Below are 21,193 nucleotides of genomic sequence, written 5' to 3' on the forward strand. Positions count from 1 at the left end.
GGGGAGGATCAGAGAAGATAGGATTCTCTGTATTCAGGGTTACTGAACATACAGAGTGATTTTACTGTTGTGGGTTTAATAACACTTCAAAGGCCCATTTACACTGTTTTAAAGTGAGTGTTGCAACACGCTAAAATGCATTTGTCCAACTTCCCCATAAAAAAGTAAAAAATGGTGTTTGCTGCCATCTTAGTGCTGCAATGCAGTTAGTTTTGAAAAATACAATACGCTTGTTTTTTTCTGCATTTTAGTTTGTTGGCAGGCACATAGAAGTCATTGGTAGTGCATCAAAAAACATGCTGGCAACAGGTATTACCAAGCCTTTGGCAATGGTTGCTAATTCTATCAACTACAAAATCTAAATTTAAAACCACAATTAAAACATGCATTGAGGCATGTCAAAACGCATCAACACACAAAGTAAATGCATGTTAACACACCTGCCTGATGCTACAAAAAAAGCAGCTCTAAGCATAGATCTAAATGGGCCCAAAATCTAAACAGAGATTTATCAAAGTTTGTAACATGTATGACTGTATTACAGACATGTTCTTCCCCTTCCTTATTCAAGAACACTTTATATATGAAAACATATATATTTCTCTTACATTCATTGACGAACACAGCTCTCTTCTATTGTTGACCATAGGTCATCTTTGCTGGTTCTCTCTCACCTTCAACACCCGGGCCCGCAAACTGGGGGTCTGGCTTCTAAATGAAATCGCTGGCCCAGGTGATGCAGATGAGAGAGGTCCAAGTCCCCTTGAACCAGCAAAGACGACCTATGGTCACCAATAGAAGAGTGTTGTGTCCATCAATGAACTCAGAGAAAGGGAATTTACGGTGCGTAACAAGAAAAAAAAATCCTGTTATGCCTTATTCAGGAACACTTGAATCATGGCACCCCTTGGTACATGTCCACATCTTGTATCATGTCATTTTTTTCATAAAAACTACTAATAGAAGCAGCATGCGATCTACTCACAGCTAACCTGAGACATGAATTAAAATGTTCTAGCTATCACTATAAGATTTATTCATGTAAAAATATTACACCTCATTTTTGATGTATCAGAATCTGTAAACCTAACTTGTCTGGTAAAGGGGAGTATGAAGATCAATGCTAGGAGTAAACTACCATGTGGAATCAATCAGTGTGCTTAACTGTGTAGGATGCATTTTGGAATTGTCTGTTCTTGTGTAATTTTAGTCCTTACTGAGAAGATCGCACCTGCACCCAAAGGTCTTCACATCTGCTAAATGACAGGAAGACTGGAGGAAAGTGACAAATGTTCGCCTTCCCTAATAATTTATTATACTGTAGGTTGGGGCTGTTTAACCTTGCTCTGCCAGTGAGACCTGCAGGGTGTGTTCTGGTCTAGACACAGTTCATTCAGTTATAAGGAAACCCCGAGGGGTCTGCTGGGTCATACAATGAACTTTTTTATCTCACCTTTCCCTTTATTCCATTTTGTCTTTTCAGAAACCAGCTGGAGGCTAGACAAGACAGGGCAGTCTAACTGGTGGTTTGGCAAGGCGCTCCTTAGATCAATTCTTTGACCATTAGATTTCTTATAGAAATGTTCACTACCTTACTCAATAAGGCATTGCAACCAGCAATCCTACTGTGCAAAAAGCAACAACCCATAGCAACCCTACAGAAATCCTCTGGTCGCTGATGGAAAACCAAATAAATGATTGGTTGATAAAGTAAAGTAATATATGATGGGTTCATGTGGGTAGTATTCTTTGGATGCCAATGTTGATCTTCCTAATGTTGTACTGAATGAGCACCACTTAGGCCCATCATTAAAGCAGAAACAGGGTAAAAAATATAGGACTCCTGTCTGGGACAACTAAAGAGGTCCAAGGGGTGGGACCTAAAGTGATAGCTATAGATAAATGGCGTAAGCCCTGCACTGACAGCTATAGGTGAATGGACTGGGACTTACTATGACAGCTTTAGGTGAATGCAGTGGGACTAGTGTCAACATAAATAGGGGAATGGAGTGGGCCTTGCATTGACATCAATAGGGAAAGAGAATTGGACATATATTGACATTGAGGGGTGAATGAAGTGGACTTGTTTTAATATCTGTAGGTGATTGGAGTGGGATCTGCACTGATAGTTATAGGTGAAAGAATTGGAAAGCGCACTGGAAAATATATATAGGGGAGAAATGGAATGTGCACTGACATTTATAGACGAATGACATGAGACTTGTATTGGCATCTATAGGTGATTGGAGTGGAATCTACACTGAAATCTATAGGTGAGTGGACAGGGATCTGCACTGAAATCTATAGGTGAATGGCGTGGTATCTGCACTGACATCTACAGGTGAATGAAGTGGAATATGCTCTGACATCTAGAGGTGAATGGAGTGGAATCTGCTCTGACATCTATAGGTGAATGGCGTGGTATCTGCGTGACATCTATAGGTGAATAGAGTGGAATCTGCACTGACATCTATAGGTGAATGGAGTGGAATCTGCACTGACATCTATAGGTGAATAGAGTGGAATCAGCTCTGACATCTATAGGTGAATGGAGTGGAATCTGCACTGACATTTATAGGTAAATGGACTGGGATCTGCTTTGGCATCTATAGGTGAATGGAGTGGGATCTGCTCTGACATCTGTAGGTGAATGAAGTGAGATCTGCACTGACATCTATAGGTGAATGGAGTGGGATCTGCTTTGGCATCTATAGGTGAATGGAGTGGGATCTGTTCTGACATCTGTAGGTGGATGAAGTGGGATCTGCAGTGACATCTATAGGTGAATGGAGTGGGATCTGCTTTGGCATCTATAGGTGAATGGAGTGGGATCTGTTCTGACATCTGTAGGTGGATGGAGTGGGATGTGCAGTGTGACAGTTGTAGGTTAATGAAATGGAATGTGCCCTGACAATCATAGATGAATGGAGTGAGACTTGTAATAACATCCATAGGTGGATGAAAAGGGACTTGAACAGTCATCTATAGCTTAAAGGATTGAGACTTGCATTGACAGCTATAGGTGAGCGGTCTTGGACTTACTTAAAACAAACAAACAAATGAAACATACATTTATTTTATGGGTAAATGGAACAATTCTTCTAGGTCACATGATCTTTCAGCATGCATATGCCCAAAACCACAGATGTCTTTCATTTACTAATGATTTTTATACAGTCCGCTTCCTTTATCAGTTGATAGGGGGGGGGGGGACAGCATCTCATGCGTGAGAATGGAGGAGAATGGCCTTGTTAATCGTATTTGTGCAAGAAATAGCAGATCACATTTCTCTGGGGGCTCCTGGATGGTAAAGGAGGGGGGGGGGGCTGATCCTGCCTGGGGAATGCTATCAGGCCAGGATAGGGTTAACAGTGCTGGAATGTCTCTAATGCTGACCCTTGACTTCTGCAATTACACCTGCAAAACTCCCAGGATTTATGGCCGTCTGAGGACAAGGGCACTGCAGAAATCCCATACACAAATAAACAGAGCCACAGAGTGAGACACAGACATGCAGACACACAGACAGATACATATACAGAGCAATACAGACATACAAAGATCCATACATCACCCACACAGACTGCCTGCATCTGCAACACTAAAACAGTCAATAGGTTATTTTCCAAAGTCCCAGTTTCCAGGACAGTAAAACACACTGATGACAGGCACTAAAGACTCTTTTACTTATTAGCCCTCTGCAATACTGTACAGCTAATGTGCAGCAGTGTAAAATTCACAGTTTGCTAATGTGGCTTCTCATAAAGCACTGACTGTGACACCGAGGAGAATCACATCAAAGGCTCAGCAGTGTGGAAAGGGAAAGTGTCTTCTCATAAACACAGTGCCCTATAAATGTTCACATGTAAATAATGCATTAACTATATAGGATCATTTATTGCCGCTAATAATTTCTCATCCATATTTAGCGATCTGGTATATTGCGAGGTTAAATGAAACCGATGTACTGCCATCAGTAAATTATAGGGAACAATAAGACAAATTTATTGGAAACCGGGAATTTTCCGAGGTCAACGCACTGAACTCTACTGGACAAAAGTGACTAAATGACATTAAAGCAGAACTCCGGGAATTTGACAAAATCTACCCTTGTAGTAAACCTGCATTTTTTTAGTCTAGGCATGCAGGGATAAGGTGTAATACTTACCTTATTCCTGACACTGGTAGGCTTCCTCCATATTGGAATACAATATTCATGTATTTTGCCCAATGACTACTGTACATCAGTAATCGATAGAGATACATTCAACCAGTAGATGGCAGTGTTTATAAGTTTGTAGCTGATCCCTGTGGTAAAACTCTATGCCTTTTCTCGGAATAAAGTTCCTGTTTCTCGTATCCAGAGAAGCAGTAGATAAACAAATGTGGACTGTGCACTGTCTGTTTTGTAGGGTTTATATACAGAATCTCTAACACGCCATCCAATTAACAGCCTTCCACTGTACGTGATGCTGAGAGTAGAAGAGTACAGGCCTGAAGCCCATTTTAAAGTGATATTAAATCCAAAACAAAAAATGTAATATATTGCAGCTTACCAATCATTAGATGTGGTGGCTGCATTAGTTTTCTTTGGCTTTTCCTTCTGTTTTCATCTGGTGATCTAGCTAGTAACACGCCTCCTGTATCAGGTGCCCCCACTCTGTATGAAGGATCAACAGGGGCACCTTTGCACAGCAGCATTGTCAATCTGGGGGGAGGGGAGTGTTAAATGCACTGGCAGATTTAGATACACTAACAAATTCAAGTTCCAGCTCACACTTTTTAAGCAGTTACAGCAACAGTTTTGTTCCTTTTCGGATAAAGGTCTTGAAATAAAAGCTGATCATTGTAAGCACTCCGGTCATTGGTAAATGGTTTGTTTCAACTCTCTACCTGCAGGACAGCTTATTCTGTTGAAAAACAACAGACTTACCGGCCAGATCACCAGGTGAAACTAAAGAAAACAAGGCCTAACATAGTAAACTAATATAGCCACCGCATATAAGAATTGGTAACACTGTTCAACAGGTAAAAAGTTTTGGCCATAAAATTAGCTAATCTTACATAATTTTGGGGTGCTGAAAACGAAAATGACCCTAAAAAATGTTGATTGGCTCTAGTTTCCATGATATATTCACCCATCTAATGACGTAAGCCATTCAAAATTATGATGCAACTTCAGCTGCATATTGCGCAATTGATACTGGTGACCAATAGAAAATTGCATGTATACTGAGATGATGCAATATTAGCCTTTAATTGCATCACTTCACTGCATAAAAGCTGCAGTATCTGTAGCGGATTGTAGTTCGACAGCGTCTTTACATTTCGTTTTATGCTTATATAGGCTACTCAGTAATGCCTCGAACTTGTGTGAATAAAGCAGATAATTTCTGCTATATCTGCGGTGAAATAACTTTTATCTCACAAAAAAGGAGGATAACAGGAATGATTAAGAAAGCCTACAACTTGTATTTTGGCTGCAAGATAGGAGACCAGGACAAGAGCTGGGCACCACATATATGCTGCAATTCTTGTGGGACGGCACTGGAGCAATGGTTGAATGGAAAAAAGGCATCTATGCCTTTCGCTGTGCCAATGATTTGGAGAGAGCCAACAGATCATGTTAGTAATTGTTACTTTTGTATGGTGCCTCCAATTGTAAAATGGCTAAATAAGAAGAAAAAGTTATCTGTGCACTATCCAAATATTCCATCGGCAATACGTCCAGTTCCTCATGGAGAGGGGCTACCAATTCCTAAAGCACCAGAATCCTTCGTGGTTGAGTCCAGTGAGGAAGAACCTGAAGCGTGTAGTCACGTGCAGTTGTAAGAGATAGCCCTTTCCTCGAATACAAGAGAAAAGCCAAGAGAAGCAAAACGACACAAACTGAGACAAAACTAGTGAGAATCCTAAGTATTAAAATGATTCAACTTAGCTTATGGCTATAATTTTTCTTGGTAATCCTATGCAATATATTATGCCATTTAGGCTTTGTTACGTAGTCAATATCACTTGCTTTATATTTGTGGAAAGACATCTATCTATATAATTATTGTGCATTATGTAGTCATTACGCCTATAGTAGAAAACTTTCCGTTTACAGAAAAACTAGAGCCAATTGACAAATTTAATTGTTATATTTGAACTCAGAATGTGAAATTCATTAAGAAATGGATCCTTTTGTTTCCAAAACTGGCAAAAAAATAAAAGTTTGTTGAACAGTGTAAGCTGCAACATAATAAATACTTGCTTTTGGGTTTAATATTGTTCTAAACAAGGAATAGGGTACGTAATACACCTTATCCTCGTACCCCTAGACACAAATACAGTGGGGCAAAAAAGTATTTAGTCAGCCACCAATTGTGCAAGTTCTCCCACTTAAAAAGATGAGAGAGGCCTGCAATTGGCATCATAGGTAGACCTCAACTATGAGAGACAAAATGAGAAAAAAATCCAGACAATCACATTGGCTGATTTGGAAAGAATTTATTTGCAAATTATGGTGGAAAATAAGTATTTGGTCACCTACAAACAAGCAAGATTTCTGGCTCTCACAGACCTGTACCTTCTTCTTTAAGAGGTTCCTCTGTCCTGCACTCATTACCTGTATCAATGGCACCTGTTTGAACTTGTTATCAGTATAAAAGACACCTGTCTACAACCTCAAACAGTCACACTCCAAACTCCACTATGGTGAAGATCAAAGAGCTGTCGATGGACACCAGAAACAAAATCGTAGACCTGCACCAGGCTGGGAAGACTGAATCTGCAATAGGCAAGCAGCTTGGTGTGAACAAATCAACTGTGGGAGCAATAATTAGAAAATGGAAGACATACAAGACCACTGATAATCTCCCTCAATCTGGAGCTCCACACAAGATCTCACCCCGTGGGGTCACAAGAACGGTGAGCAAAAATCCCAGGACCACACGGGGGGACCTAGTGAATGACCTGCAGAGAGCCGGGACCAACGTAACAAAGGCTACCATCAGTAACACACTAAGCCGCCAGGAACTCAGATCCTGCAGTGCCAGACGTGTCCCCCTGCTTAAGCCAGTACATGTCCTGGCCCGTCTGAAGTTTGCTAGAGAGCATTTGGATGATCCAGAAGAGGATTGGGAGAATGTCATATGGTCAGATGAAACCAAAATAGAACTGTTTGGTAGAAACACAACTCGTCGTGTTTGGAGGAGAGAGAATGCTGAGTTGCATCCAAAGAACACCATACCTACTGTGAAGCATGGGGGTGGCAACATCATGCTTTGGGGCTGTTTCTCCGCAAAGGGACCAGGACGACTGATCCATGTACAGGACAGAATGAATGGGGCCATGTATCGTGAGATTTTGAGTGCAAACCTCCTTCCATCAGCAAGGGCATTGAAGATGAAACGTGGCTGGGTCTTCCAACATGACAATGATCCCAAACATACCGCCCGGGCAACGAAGGAGTGGCTTCGTAAGAAGCATTTCAAGGTCCTGGAGTGGCCTAGCCAGATCTCAACCCCATAGAAAACCTTTGGAGGGAGTTGAAAGTCCGTGTTGCCCAGCGACAGCCCCAAAACATCACTGCTCTAGAGCAGATCTGCATGGAGGAATGGGCCAACATACCAGCAACAGTGTGTGCCAACCTTGTGAAGACTTACAGGAAACGTTTGACCTCTGTCATTGCCAACAAAGGATATATAACAAAGTATTGAGATGAACTTTTGATATTGACCAAATACTTATTTTCCACCATAATTTGCAAATACATTTTTTCAAAATCAGCCAATGTGATTGTCTGGATTTTTTTTCTTATTTTGTCTCTCATAGTTGAGGTCTACCTATGATGCCAATTACAGGCCTCTCTCATCTTTTTAAGTGGGAGAACTTGCACAATTGGTGGCTGACTAAATACTTTTTTGCCCCACTGTATTTAACTCGTGTGTTTGTGTGTGTGGGGGGGGGGGTCACAGCAAGGGTTAATTTTCTCTAATTCCCAAAGTTCAACTTTAAAGTGGAACTCTAGCCACAATAAAAAGATAATCATGACTAGCCCATGGAAAGCTAAAATATAGCCAGCTTTTCCTGATTTGTTCAATCATATCCAACTCTTGACGATTTTATGGGCCAGCTTTCTGGGCACCATGACTGGGATGAATAAAAGCCTTTTACCATAGGATTTTCATTGTTACAAGGTAGGTCACCACATCTTTTCTCAACCCTCTCCAATGCTCGGCTTAGGACAAACAGAATATGATAACACATGGGCATGTCCAATTTGTACACACATAGGGAGAACATGCAAACTCTATGCAGGTAGTGTCTCAGTCAATATTATTATTATACAGGATTTATATTCAAACAAAGGACCCCCATTTTTTTACACTATTCACCTTTAATCCAAAGAATACATTTTGTATGCTGCTAGATATCCCTAGCCTGATGGCCATCATATAACATACTTACCTCGTTTTATCTGGATCCATCACAGCCTGTGACTAGACAGTGAAAGAAGAAGCAGCGCAGGAAACAGTGATGATTGGCTAGGGTAATTCCACCATGGGGGAGTTAATTTTAGCCAGGCAGATGGTGATGCGATATGAATGTTCTCCAGTCCAACCATAAGTAGCCAGAGTGAGCAAATGTTTCTTAACCCCTGTAGGCACATTTCTTTAGATCCCAGGACATGGCACATAAACAGAAATTGAGCAAGTCGTGTGAGTTAACACTTTTACACATACACAGCTGTCAATGTTTTAAAGTGTATGAGTAGCCAAAACATCACCTGTTGTTTAGGTGACAACTTTTTGATTGTTTCATCCCAATCTGTTTGGGTGACAGTGGTCACCTGGACAAATAGAAAGATTGAATCTACCCAATGATGTCATGAACAGTAATAAAGGCTACTGCTCTACAAAATGTTTTGTCTATACATACACTTTAAAATCATTTTTAAGGGAAACTTTGTAGCTGGAGTTGTATACCTGCACTAGTAGCAGCATTGGAAGAACACAGTGCACTATGGTCTCACAGTGGCAAATTCATTCAAATGGGCAGAAACATGTAACATGTTCCCAAAGGTGAACTTATCCTTTAACCACCACTGTTAATGCATATCTAAACCCCAAAATCAAAATATAATATCTTGCCAGTTCTTGATGTGGTGACTGCATTCAGTTTTTTTGTTCACACTATAATTATTTTCCTGGCAAACCTGCAAATAACATACTTTCAGTTCCTGGATGGTTATGCTTACTCCTCCACTTTATCTATGGAGGGAGTCATGGCTGCTGTAAAGACTGGATTTCAAACATGGCCAAGTTTGTTCATCTCCATTACAATTAGTATTTTACAGAAAGAAGCTAACATTGTTTTATTCTTCCAGTTCAGCTCATAAGAAGTATAAAGGTTATCAAGATCAACATATATTTTCTGTACTTGCCGAATGTTGTTAACCTGAAAGAAGAAACCCAATGCAGCCATTACATCGAAGAACTTGTACACTGCAATATATTACATTTTTGTTTTTGGATTTAGTTATCCTTTAAAACAAATTATGTTTTGTCATTAATAGACAGACATAATATACAATTTGTATGATAATAAATAAATGGTGATTACCATAACTATCATAATTATGCTTGAGTAGGATATGAAGAAGTCTCAGTCTTTTTCCATTTACTACATTAAAGCGGTTGTAAAGGCTGAACGTTTTTTTTACCTTCGTGCATTCAATGCATGAAGGTAAAAAACCTTCAGTGTACAGCAGTGCCCCCAGCCCCCTCAATACTTACTTGAGCCCCATCGAGATCCAGTGATGTGCATGATACCCTCGGCTGTGTCGGATCTCTGCCTCCTCATTGGCTGAGACAGCAAGTGGGAGCCGTTGGCTCTTGCTGCTGTCAATCACAGCCAGTCAGCCAATGAGGAGGGAGAGGGAGCGGGGCCATGCCACAGCTCCGTGTGTGAATGGACACACGCAGCAGCGGGTGCCCCCAAAGCAACCTGCTTGCTATGGGGCACCCAACAGAAAGGGGAAGCCAGGAGAGCCTGCAGGGAAATCGAGAAGTGGAGGATCCAGGCTGCTTTGTGCAAAACCACTACACAGAGCAGGTAAGTATAGACATGGTTGTTAAAAAAAACTAGCTAATTCATGTAACTTTGCATCAGTTAAATTGTTCATTGCAACCTCAACACTGGACAGAAAGAGGGGAAAACAATGCAGCTACTATGAACTCAAGTGTTAATATATTTTCTTTTTATACAATATTTAAGAAAAAAAAACCAAAATAAAGGTAGGTTCACATTTGTTGATCCTTTCAAAAGCAAGCTGTGGTGGATCACTATTCAGAGTGTGGCCAAGCAGCTGTTGCAAGGCATCCAGAAGGCAATCCTGCCACTTCCTAAACATCATCTTTTTTGCTTTATTTTCTGAATGGCAATTTTCAATGGGATGTGCTGTAACTATGAGTCAAGTCAAGTGTTTGGCTTGTGGTTGTGGTGTGGCCCCATTGACTTGAATGAGTAAGTTTAACAGGTGGTGCTGTCTGTCAACTAGACATACCGGGGCGGTGATGCAAGGCATCGCGGCCACTGCATATTAATAGACCCCTTCTGTATAGAATTGAGTGGGCATAAGTTAAGAACAGGCGGTTTAGCTGCCCCCCAACCATACAAGTAAAACCTACTATACAGCGGGAGGGTGCTGTTCACATGCCACTGAAATTTAACGTGCCCGCATGCATGAAATGTTCTCTTTGATCTGAGCTTTGTGCCCTTTTCAACTGGTAACTTCTTTAAAGAACATAAAATAAAAAAAATGACTAAAAATAATATCCTGAAGTACACCTATAATGAAAGAAGCATGAATGCCTCCTCAATGCTGGTTACCTGGCTGTGTCTGGCTTTGATTCGGTGTCCCAGAACAACCTTGCTGTAAATGAGAGTCAGAAAATTTTAGTTGATTATCATTATACTTGTGTCAAATCAGTGGCCCTGAAAGCATTGAAGTCAAAGCATTGCATAACAGCCAGGCAACATTCTTGAAGGAAGAATTCCACAATGGCAGCCTATATTTATATATTCTGTCATGACAGGTGTACTTTAAGAGTTGGATTTTAGTATGTATGGGAGAAGTAAAGCCAAGATGGTTGCCACATTGGTTCTCCCTGCAGCAGTTTGAAAAATAAGGCTGACATTTATTGGATAAGAAAAAACATGTTTACATATCTGCATTTATTCTTAAACTGCTTGCTATTCATGTAAGTAAGTAAAAATATAGTAAATTCTGTATGTGTAAATAATGTATATAAACTTCCATCAGTAACTGCTAAAAGGAAGGTTTATTCTTTAGAGAGACACTGCCACTTTCCTCATTTAGAGTAAGGTGACATTGTTGCTGGAAAGACATACCCCTAACTGCTTTTTACCTTACCTGTTCTTCCTGCAGCCAGTTCTGAGACTGGCTGTATTGGAGACCCTTGAGAGAAGGGAAGAGAAGGGTCACTAGACAGGAGTGAACCGAAAGTTCAGATTCCTCTGATTTAAGATAGATCCCCAAAAACCCAGTGCATTCAAGTTATGTGCATTTGAAATTTGGATCTAAAGGAGACCTCTGGCCAGGGGCGGACTGTCCATTTGAAAACTCGGGCACTGCCGAGGGCCCGGGATCAGTAGGGGGCCCCATGAGATGTCCCTGGTACCTTTTTCATAGGCTTCTTTGAGTTTGGACAAGGACACAGGGGCCCCATGATCCCCTATTGCCTGGGGGCCCCAAGAGTTACCAGTCCGTCCCTGTCTCTGAAAAACTAAAAATTCTTCCTGCGCCAAGTGAAACACCCTACTACAGGATCTATCCTGCTGCTGTGCAATGTGGTAAACACAAAATGTGATAAATATAAATAAACAGCGCAAACATAGACCTCTATATCAAATCAATATACAAAGTGCAAACATATATAGAAAATTATATTAATAGTGAAGTCCATCATGATTAATAAACAACAAAAGTTCAGAAATCTCAAAAATATTTTGTGCAAAAAGAAGTTTTCAAATTCTTCTTCTAATATAAAGAAAAAACTTCCACCTTCCACCCGTGAAAACCAACATCAAATGCACTCACCAGATTTAGGTGAGTGAAACGCCTTTTAGGAATTTTTATGGGATCCTAAACCCTCTTTCGTATCCACTCTATAGGAATCCTCACCTTCAGTGTAGGCTCCACCATCCAACCGGGGAGAAAAAAATCTCAGATAGTGTAATATTGCAAAATACCATTTATAAGTAAAATCAAGGATTAAGGCCACTCACATTTAAATCACTTTAAAAAGGCATATTTATTAGGACAAGCTTCTTCCAGATGGACAATGAATGTAAGGCAACCTCCCACGGAATCTCACATCACAGCTCCAGGTTACAGCAGAAGCTCCACAGAGACCAAACATGCACAGATCCCAAAAGATGGCCGCTGGAACGCACCGCTCAGCGTGCGCTCCACTCACCGGAAGTGACGTCAGACGTACGGGGTAACAACCGGAAATGCGTCAAACGTCAGACTGTTTGCACTTTGTATATTGATTTGATATAGAGATCTATGTTTGCGCTGTTTATTTATATTCGTCCCTGTCTCTGGCCCACACCCTACCTGAAATCTGATCAGATCATTATTGGCCAGTAAGGTTATACATTGAGGGAGATGGTATTAAATTGATCATTTCCCTTACAATAACCTGCATTCAACAAATACCTCCCAGCAATAAGGCTATATGGATCGTTTACGCGCAGGAACACTAGTACTGCATGTGTAATAAACACTGACCGGCAGAACAAGTCTACAGTTCCGTCTAGCAGCATCCTTTCCTCTACACACTGTACTGTCTAATGTTTTTCTAATCGGATCCACATACAACATATATCTGGTCCTATCTTTGGCAATCACTCACTTTAATTGCGACAATCAAGGATGCTGCTATACATAGACATTTTTTAAATTGTCTTTTTTTTTAGGTAAATATAAAAAAAATTGCAAATTGATATTTTGCATTCTCATTTTCAGCCAGCAGGTGGAAATCTAGGCTCCTTTTATGTGTCCCCCTGTCTATCTTTATGTGCTTTGCTGGAAAAACCATCTTGCTTACAAAGTTCAGTAGCTCACGTTGAAATGTCCATACACATGCAGCTGAGTGAGTCAGGAGTGATTCATCCTTCTCCTTTGCCTTTGTTCACAGAGATGTATGAAATTTTCATTTTAGGGAGATGAAGCCTGCAGTAAAAAAAGCCTAGATGCGCTCTCTTTTTAGAAAACCCATAAAGCTGTGTCGTGGGTTAACCTTGCAAAAGAAAAAAAAGTATAATTTTACATAATTACAAATCAGACATAAATTGTCCAATGATCACAAAATGTTTGTGCAACCTGACTATAGAACCACATCTAAACCTTAGATTGTACGCCCCTTGAGGGTTAGGGACTGAGGTGAATGTGCAATATATATGTAAAGCACTGCGTAAATTGACAGCGCTATAAAAGTACCTATAGTAAGCTAAACAGAAAGTGTGGAGGCCGCTAATAGTATATTTCCTGGAGCTATCATCCCAATATTAAAACTGACAAAATCTAGAAAATAAAAAAATTAACATCATAATAGATATTTTTATTAATGATACGTAACCCAATACTTTTGTCCTTCTTGCAGATGGATTGTTTTCTCTGTTATGTCCTAAACAAACCTGTGGTCCTGAATAAGAGGTATACCCTCGAAACACACAGACTAATGTTTGGGTTAAGATATATCTGTTCAGAACCTTTGTTTTCAATCATTTTATTGTATTCATAAGGTTTATTATGTCTGTAATAAACTACCGTTATTGGTTTTATATACAATTTTAACTGTTGCATCTATATTTCACTGGTGGTTATCTGCAACCTGACTATACTGGGCCCCAATGCAGATATTGGTCTGCTGTGGCTGTAGATATGTAACTGTAGGCAGGCGCAGTTTGTGGGTCCTGACCCTGACTAGGTCCAAAAATAATTTGAGTGCCAAATAATATTCAATTTAATTTTCCAAATCAGATCTCACTGTGATTACATCACTCCTCAAGTCTCAGGTCTTTAATGTGCACCGTCTGTTTGAATAGAGTAGACATGAGCGATGTAATCGCAGTGTGACCTCGATCTTATGTTTGGATGGAGCAGGAATGGGTTTATTTCACTAACACTTGGTGTGCCCACACTAAAGAACAGTGCAGAGCTTGGACCAGCAATGCAATCTTCCTTTCCCTTTAAGAAACAGTATTAGGCACTAATTGTTATTTCAACTATTCTGGACATTTTCTTGATTTCCCAAAATATCTCAAATTGTTATCTTTTTCTTCTACATGCAGAACTTCAGAATATGTGAAAGGGATCTAAAATTAATATAGAGAAAAGCTGAATGGTTGGTATGGTAACCACATTTTTTACGTTACGCCCGTTATTCCCGACTTCGGTCTGCCACCTTAAAACTGACACGAGTCATTTTTCTACCACAAGATGGCGATCCGTGTTAGGGCTCCACTCACAGCTGCATTCTTCATCTTAGATTGCAGGCACTCCGGCCTACTAAACATTTTACAAAATGTTGCATCTTTGCATTAACTTTTCATAACATGTTCATTTTATGTTTATGTAAGATGAATAAAATGTGCTTTTACTAAAATATGCCTTAAACACTGAGACTGTAGGGAGCTGGAAAGAAAAAAACTGAATATCCAAGCATTGTGCAGAACTAAGGATTAGGTCAAATGTATATTGAATGCAATCTTCATAACACCCAATTTTCCGGGCTGGGAAGGAGGGATAACTTCAAGCACAAAGTATATGGATAAAGGACACACCTGTGCAACACCCCCAGCTATGACAAATTCATATGCACAAATGATAAATTAAACCCTTAAGTGCACTTTTTACCTAAACTTTTCCTTACCACTGGTTTTTCAAAACAACAAATGCAATAATTTAAGTTAAATTAAAGCTGAATTCCGGCCAAAAATATTTTTGGCAATTTGCACTGTAGAAATAAATGAACACTAATGAAGAGTGTGTAATTTGTGGTGTTGTGTAATGATCTTACTTTCATACCCTCTGTACCAAACAGTTTTGGCTGGAGTACACACATCACAGAGGGTTGCTCACTCTGCAGCTCATCCATTCTGAAAACATCTTTGATTCTTTTCAGTGAACACAAGGCATTCTGTGATTGGAGGATGAGTGGATGAACATCACAGTCTTACCTCCTCCAATCATAGAACACTTTGCCGTTTGGAATGAATGAGTTGCAGAGCAAGCCACCCCTTGTGATCGTTGTACTCCAGCCAGAATTATAAGCTTCAGCACCAGGAGTTCAGCACTGACCCTACTGTATGGGCAAATGAAAGAAAGTTACATAACACAGATCACACTTCCTTAGTGAACATTTATTGTTATTATTTATATGCCCAAAAAGCTTTAATGTTTTACTGTAATATAACGCTATTGGTAGTTAAACAGTTAATTTTTAGATTATCTAAGATAAAATCAGACCAAAAAGATGGAAAATGAGGAGTAAAGTGGGACATTGAGATTTACTTTCAAAACAAGGACAGTCCCTCCAAATGTGGGACTGTTAGGAGCTGAGCAATCACCCTAGTCACTGATGTAAAAATGAACAGGATGTCATCTACAAAGTACTTTAGAAATGCTGTTTTCTGGTGTATATATGATATTTTGAGATATTTATATAACAAAGCAGTGGTCCTGTGATCTTAACTAACATGTCACTAACTTTCGCTTCCTCCAAACATGATTAAATGTTTGATGCAATCAAAGGTTCTATGGGCCTGTGTGTAAATGTGGTTGTGCAGAAACTGTGGGCTTCACAGACTCTATACATTGAGCAGTGGCTAGTGTATCTGTAAAATGACTGCAGGTTCAAGTGACTGTGAATGAATTGTTGTACTTGCTAAAGTGTTCTGTAACATGTTAATGTAGCACTCCCTGGTGTACATAATGTGAATAGGTTAGGTAAATTTAATTAGGCTTCCCTGTACTCAGTGGAGCCAGGTTACTTGGGATCAAATACAGTTCAGCTGGCTGGCTTTGAGGGCTGAACCTCTGTCCCCTCCCCCTGTCTTCTGGAAGCTTCCAGAAAGCTCCTTAGCTTTCTGGAACTTAGTGGGTGGAGGGATAGAGATACAGTCTGAATATTCCTGGGAGCAAAACCAATCCTTGATTGAAGACATCCCAGAAGGATGGAGAGTTTGCCCATAAATTTTCAAGAAGCCTGGCCATGTGGAGAGAGAGTCCAGGATCCAGGGTACACCTGTTCCGGGGGGCTCTGTCTCCAGACAGGAAGGTGCCAGAGAGAGACCTTGAGCTGAGAAAGGAGGAAGGAAGCTGAGAGGAACCCTCATCCCCTTCAGCCTCAGCCAGGCCTGGCTGAGACATCCTGGCAAGCAAGTAAGACCTTTACAGCAGGTGGCCTGGGTAGAAATCACCAACTATAATGCAGGACTTAAGGGTTTGAGTGAGTAACCTTTTGCCTGTTTCACCATCCAATGCCTATAGAGGAGAGGCAGCCAGATGCAATACCCAGCTAGCCATCTGGGAGGGACTGCTACTGCCAACCTTCACCCCTGCTTGGGATTATCTTGTGCTAATGTGCCAGTGCTGGCATCGGTATTGGAAGTGCCTTACCAGTCTGTTGAAAGTAATTTCCCTGGTAAATACAGTCTGGAGTTTTGTGCTAAGAAGACAGTGTAGCCACAGTGGTCAGTTGGTGCCAGGTGCATTGACATTTTTCAGGGAAGGCTAAAGTGCCTGAAATCAAATTGAGACTTGTGGCAAGCCAGGGTGTACAGTTATTCTGGAGGGAGTACAGTCTGGGGTCTTTGCTAGAAGTCTGTGATCATTCAAGTTGTCCTCAAAGTTCTACATTGACCGAGTTCTGGGCATACCACAACTACCCTAACCCCATCCAAGTTATTTACCCTCAATAAATAACAAAACCAAGCTATTGGACTGGTTTTCTGACTATGCGTGTCTGCTAAAACGGTGTGTCTGGCTGGGCAGACAAAGTGGGACCCAAAATTCAGCGGCTCCTGAGGGAGTAGCAGTACATTAATGTTATATAATAATGAAAATAAATAACTAGTATTGTGTTAACTTCTGTTTTAAAATTGTTCTTCAGAGTCAAAAACTTTGGCACCTATGCTTTTAGCATCAGTAATTTTAACACCTGTGTTATTTTAGCACCTGTTGACACCAACCAAAACCTAATAGCTGTAACCTATAATTGAAACAAACCCCTAAACCTAATGGTAACCACTAATCTGGCAACAGTGGCAATGATAATAGTTACACTGAAGAATATCAAGCTTTCATCTATACATACAAGGAGCAAAATTTTGGTTTGTAAAATGCTAAAAATACATTGCTCAAAAAAATTAAAGGAACACTTTTTAATCAGAGTATACCATCAAGTCAATTAAACTCCCGGGATATTGATCTGGTCAGTTAAGTAGCAGAGGGGGTTGTTAATCAGTTTCAGCTACTTTGGTGTTAATGAAATTAACAACAGGAGCACTAGATGGGCAACAATGAGACAACCCCCAAAACAGGAATGGTTTTACAGGTGGAAGCCACTGACATTTTTTCCCTACTCATCTTTTCTGACTGTTTTTCATTAGTTTTACATTTGGCTAGGGTCAGTGTCACTACTGGTAGCATGAAGTGATACCTGGACCTTGCAGATGTTGCACAGGATGGCACATCAATACATGCTATTGCCAGAAGGTTTGCTGTGTCTCCCAGTACAGTCTCAAGAGCATGGAGGAGATTGCAGGAGACAGGCAGTTACTCCAGGAGAGCTGGACAGGGCCGTAGGAGGTCCTTAACCCATCAGCAGGACCAGTATCTGCTCCATTGTGCAAGGAGGAACAGGATGAGCACTGCCAGAGTCCTACAAAATGACCTCCAGCAGGCCACTGGTGTGAAAGTCTCTGACCAAGCAATCGGAAACAGAATTCATGATGGTGGCCTGAGGACCTGATGCCTTCTAGTGGGCCCTGGTCTAGTCCGCCACTTGTGCCCTGTGTTTTTCACAGATGAGTGCATGTTCATCCTGAGCGCATGTGACAGACGTGAAAGGGTCTGCAGAAGCTGTGGAGAACATTATGCTGACTGTAACATTATTCAGCATGACCATTTTGGTGGTGGGTCAGTGATGGTCTGGGGAGGCATATCCATGGAGGGAAGCACAGACCTCTACAGGCTAGACAATGGCACCCTGACTGCCATTAGGTATTGGGATGAAATCCTTGGACCCATTGCCAGACCCTACGCTGGTGCAGTGGGTCCTAGGTTCCTCCTGGTACATGACAATGCCCAGCCTCATGTGGCAAGAGTATGCAGGCAGTTCCTGGAGGATGAAGGAATTGATACCACTGAATGGCCACCACACTCGCCGGACCTAAATCCAATGGAACACCTCTGGGATATCAAGTTTCATTCCATTCGATGCCACCAGGTTGCACCTCAGACTGTCCAGGAGCTCAGTGATGCCCTGGTCCAGATCACCATCTGTAGTCTCATTAGAAGCATGCCCCGACATTGTCAGGTATGCATACAAGCACGTGGGGTCATACAAAGTACTGAGTACAATTTTGAGTTGCTGCAATGAAATATCAGCAAAATGGACTAGCCTACTGCATCATTTTTTCACTTTGATTTTCAGGGTGTCTTTGAATCCAGTCCTCTGTAGGTTGATAATTTTCATATCAAATGATGGGGCAACCTTATGTTTCTAACACATTACCCAGTCCATATCAGTATAGATATCCAGCATGATATTTATCCCCATTGAGATCTGATGTGTTTTCAAAGTGTTCCTTTAATTTTTTGAGCAGTGTATCTCCTCCCAAAGTCAAAGGATCCAAAGGTTTTGTACACAAAGGTTCTTTTTCTTATGGGTTCCTCCCCTTAGGCTGGCCATAGATGGATTGTTTTTTTTTTTTTTTTGAGCACCCAGCGGGCTGATAAAAAAAAAAACGAGGTGGATGGATGAATCTTCCCTACTTTACTATTGTATTCGTAAAGCAGGGACTCCTCCGCTGTCAGAATACACTGATCAGTGTTGTAGCCAAATGGCTGCATGCGCTCATCCAATGAAAATTTTTCAACAGTCCCGTTTGAGAGAAACTGATCATTAGATTGACTTCTCTAGAGTGTGAATGGCCATAGATGGATCACAATTTGACAGGCCCTTGCTTAACCGGCTGAATTTCAGCCCTTCTATGGCCAGCTTTACATTTCACAGATTAGAATCATAATGGTAGGTCCTTTGACTGTAACCTAAACAAAATGTGTAAGACTGGTTGAAATGACGTTAGATTATAAACTGCTTTGGGGCATAAATTCATATGAATATTTTGTTGTATTCTGTGCAGCTCTGTGGAATCTGTTTGCATTATGTAAATTACTGTATTTTAACAAGTGCCTTTTGCCTGGAGCCCAGTGTTGACCTCAGCAGAGGGAAGGTGGCTGATTGATAAATCTGGAAAGACTTATGATGTTGGTTTAAATCCTCTAATATACTGTACAGTAAGTGCAAAGTGACCTATTATAGTAGGTCCATTATCCAGGTGAGCATTTGGTGTAACAGGTGGAGGAACACAATGTGGTGATCACAAATAAAAGAACAAGCACTTGCGCCATGAGCACAGACAAATTGTAATCTTGGATTTTATTTATAAGAAAGTGGACACATAAATAACTGTGTTTTAATTTTATTTGATTTTAAGATCTGATATTTGCTATGATTTCATTAAGTAATAGAATTATTTTTTTTTCTAATTCATGTAAATGTGCACCTGAGGAGGGAAATTTAAAGCATTGGATGTATTTTGTGGGGTTGCACTGCACTTTTTGGTATATTTCAATAAATATTTAAGGGTTGTAACTAAAATAAGGGAATAAAGGGCACAATTACAGCACACGTGTTGGGCTGTGATGGGTAACTATGCCCAATGTATTTACTGATCCATACATGTCTGTTAGATTTTACCCACAACAGTAAAATCAGTCTGTATATGCAGTAAAGCATGCTTGTTATACTCACTGTGGAACCTAAGGGGTTAATCCCCTGCATTGTGTAAAAAGGCTGTTTGATCCTTTCTTCTCTGCCCCTCCTCTTGTTGAAATGACCACCTGATACAGACTGAATCCGTAGTCACATGCACATGCTCAGTTTGGTGTGTATTGCTAGAAAGGTTTTTTTTTTTCTTGGGAGAGTGCATGTGATCAGCACAGAGCCAATTAGCACTGCTCAGGCAGAGGGTCAGGACTTTCACATCCTCCTAGAGCAGAAAGAAAACTCCTCCTTCAAGTTTTAACCAGTGTTCGGCTGAAGTCACAAGACTGCTCTAACTTCTGATGAGAAAAGGTATTTAGCAGTTTATATTTACTAAAATAATTGCATTTCCATGTTCTGTGTACTGTGGAAAGCCAGGTATAGTGAATGCAGGGTCCTGGGTTTAGTACCACTTTAGGTTCACACCAATGTGGTCATTTTTACGCAGTGCATGTTTTGATGCAATATCCCACATTGCAACACACTGCAGTGTAAAGAAATTAATCAAAGGTAATTTGTGAAATTTCAATAAAGTAAAAAAAAAATGTATCGCACTGTCACTAAACAGCACACTACTGGGCACGAATGATACAAAGCATAACGGGTGATGTGATGTGAATAGACCCTAAATGCACTAAAGTAATCTGAAATATGGTTGGGTAATATGTGTTTTCAGGTTTTTACAAACACATTTCTGATTTCAAAAAACATGCAACTCTATGGGGTTGATTTACTAAAACTGGAGAGTGCAAAATCTGGCACAGCTGTGTATAGGAACCAATCAGCTTCCAGTTTTCTTTTTGTCAAAGCTCAATTGAACAGGATGAAGTTATAAGCCGAATGGCTACCATGTACAGCTGCACCAGATTTTGAACTCTCTACTGTTGAATGTTAACAATAGAATTTGCTCATCCCAAAAAGCAAACACAATGGAGATATGGTTATGCGCAGTGTTACTATTTGCAAACTGCTAGCAGCTTTCAGTCTTCATCAATTCTATGCAAAATTTTATTGAGGGAAGACTGTGGTCATATATCAAAACACACAGGCAACCCAGACACTGG

This window comes from Staurois parvus, unplaced genomic scaffold (genome assembly GCF_062004578.1).
Source record: "Staurois parvus isolate SC_StPar_1 unplaced genomic scaffold, SC_StPar_1.0 ptg000562l, whole genome shotgun sequence".
Classification (NCBI taxonomy): Eukaryota; Metazoa; Chordata; class Amphibia; order Anura; family Ranidae; genus Staurois; species Staurois parvus.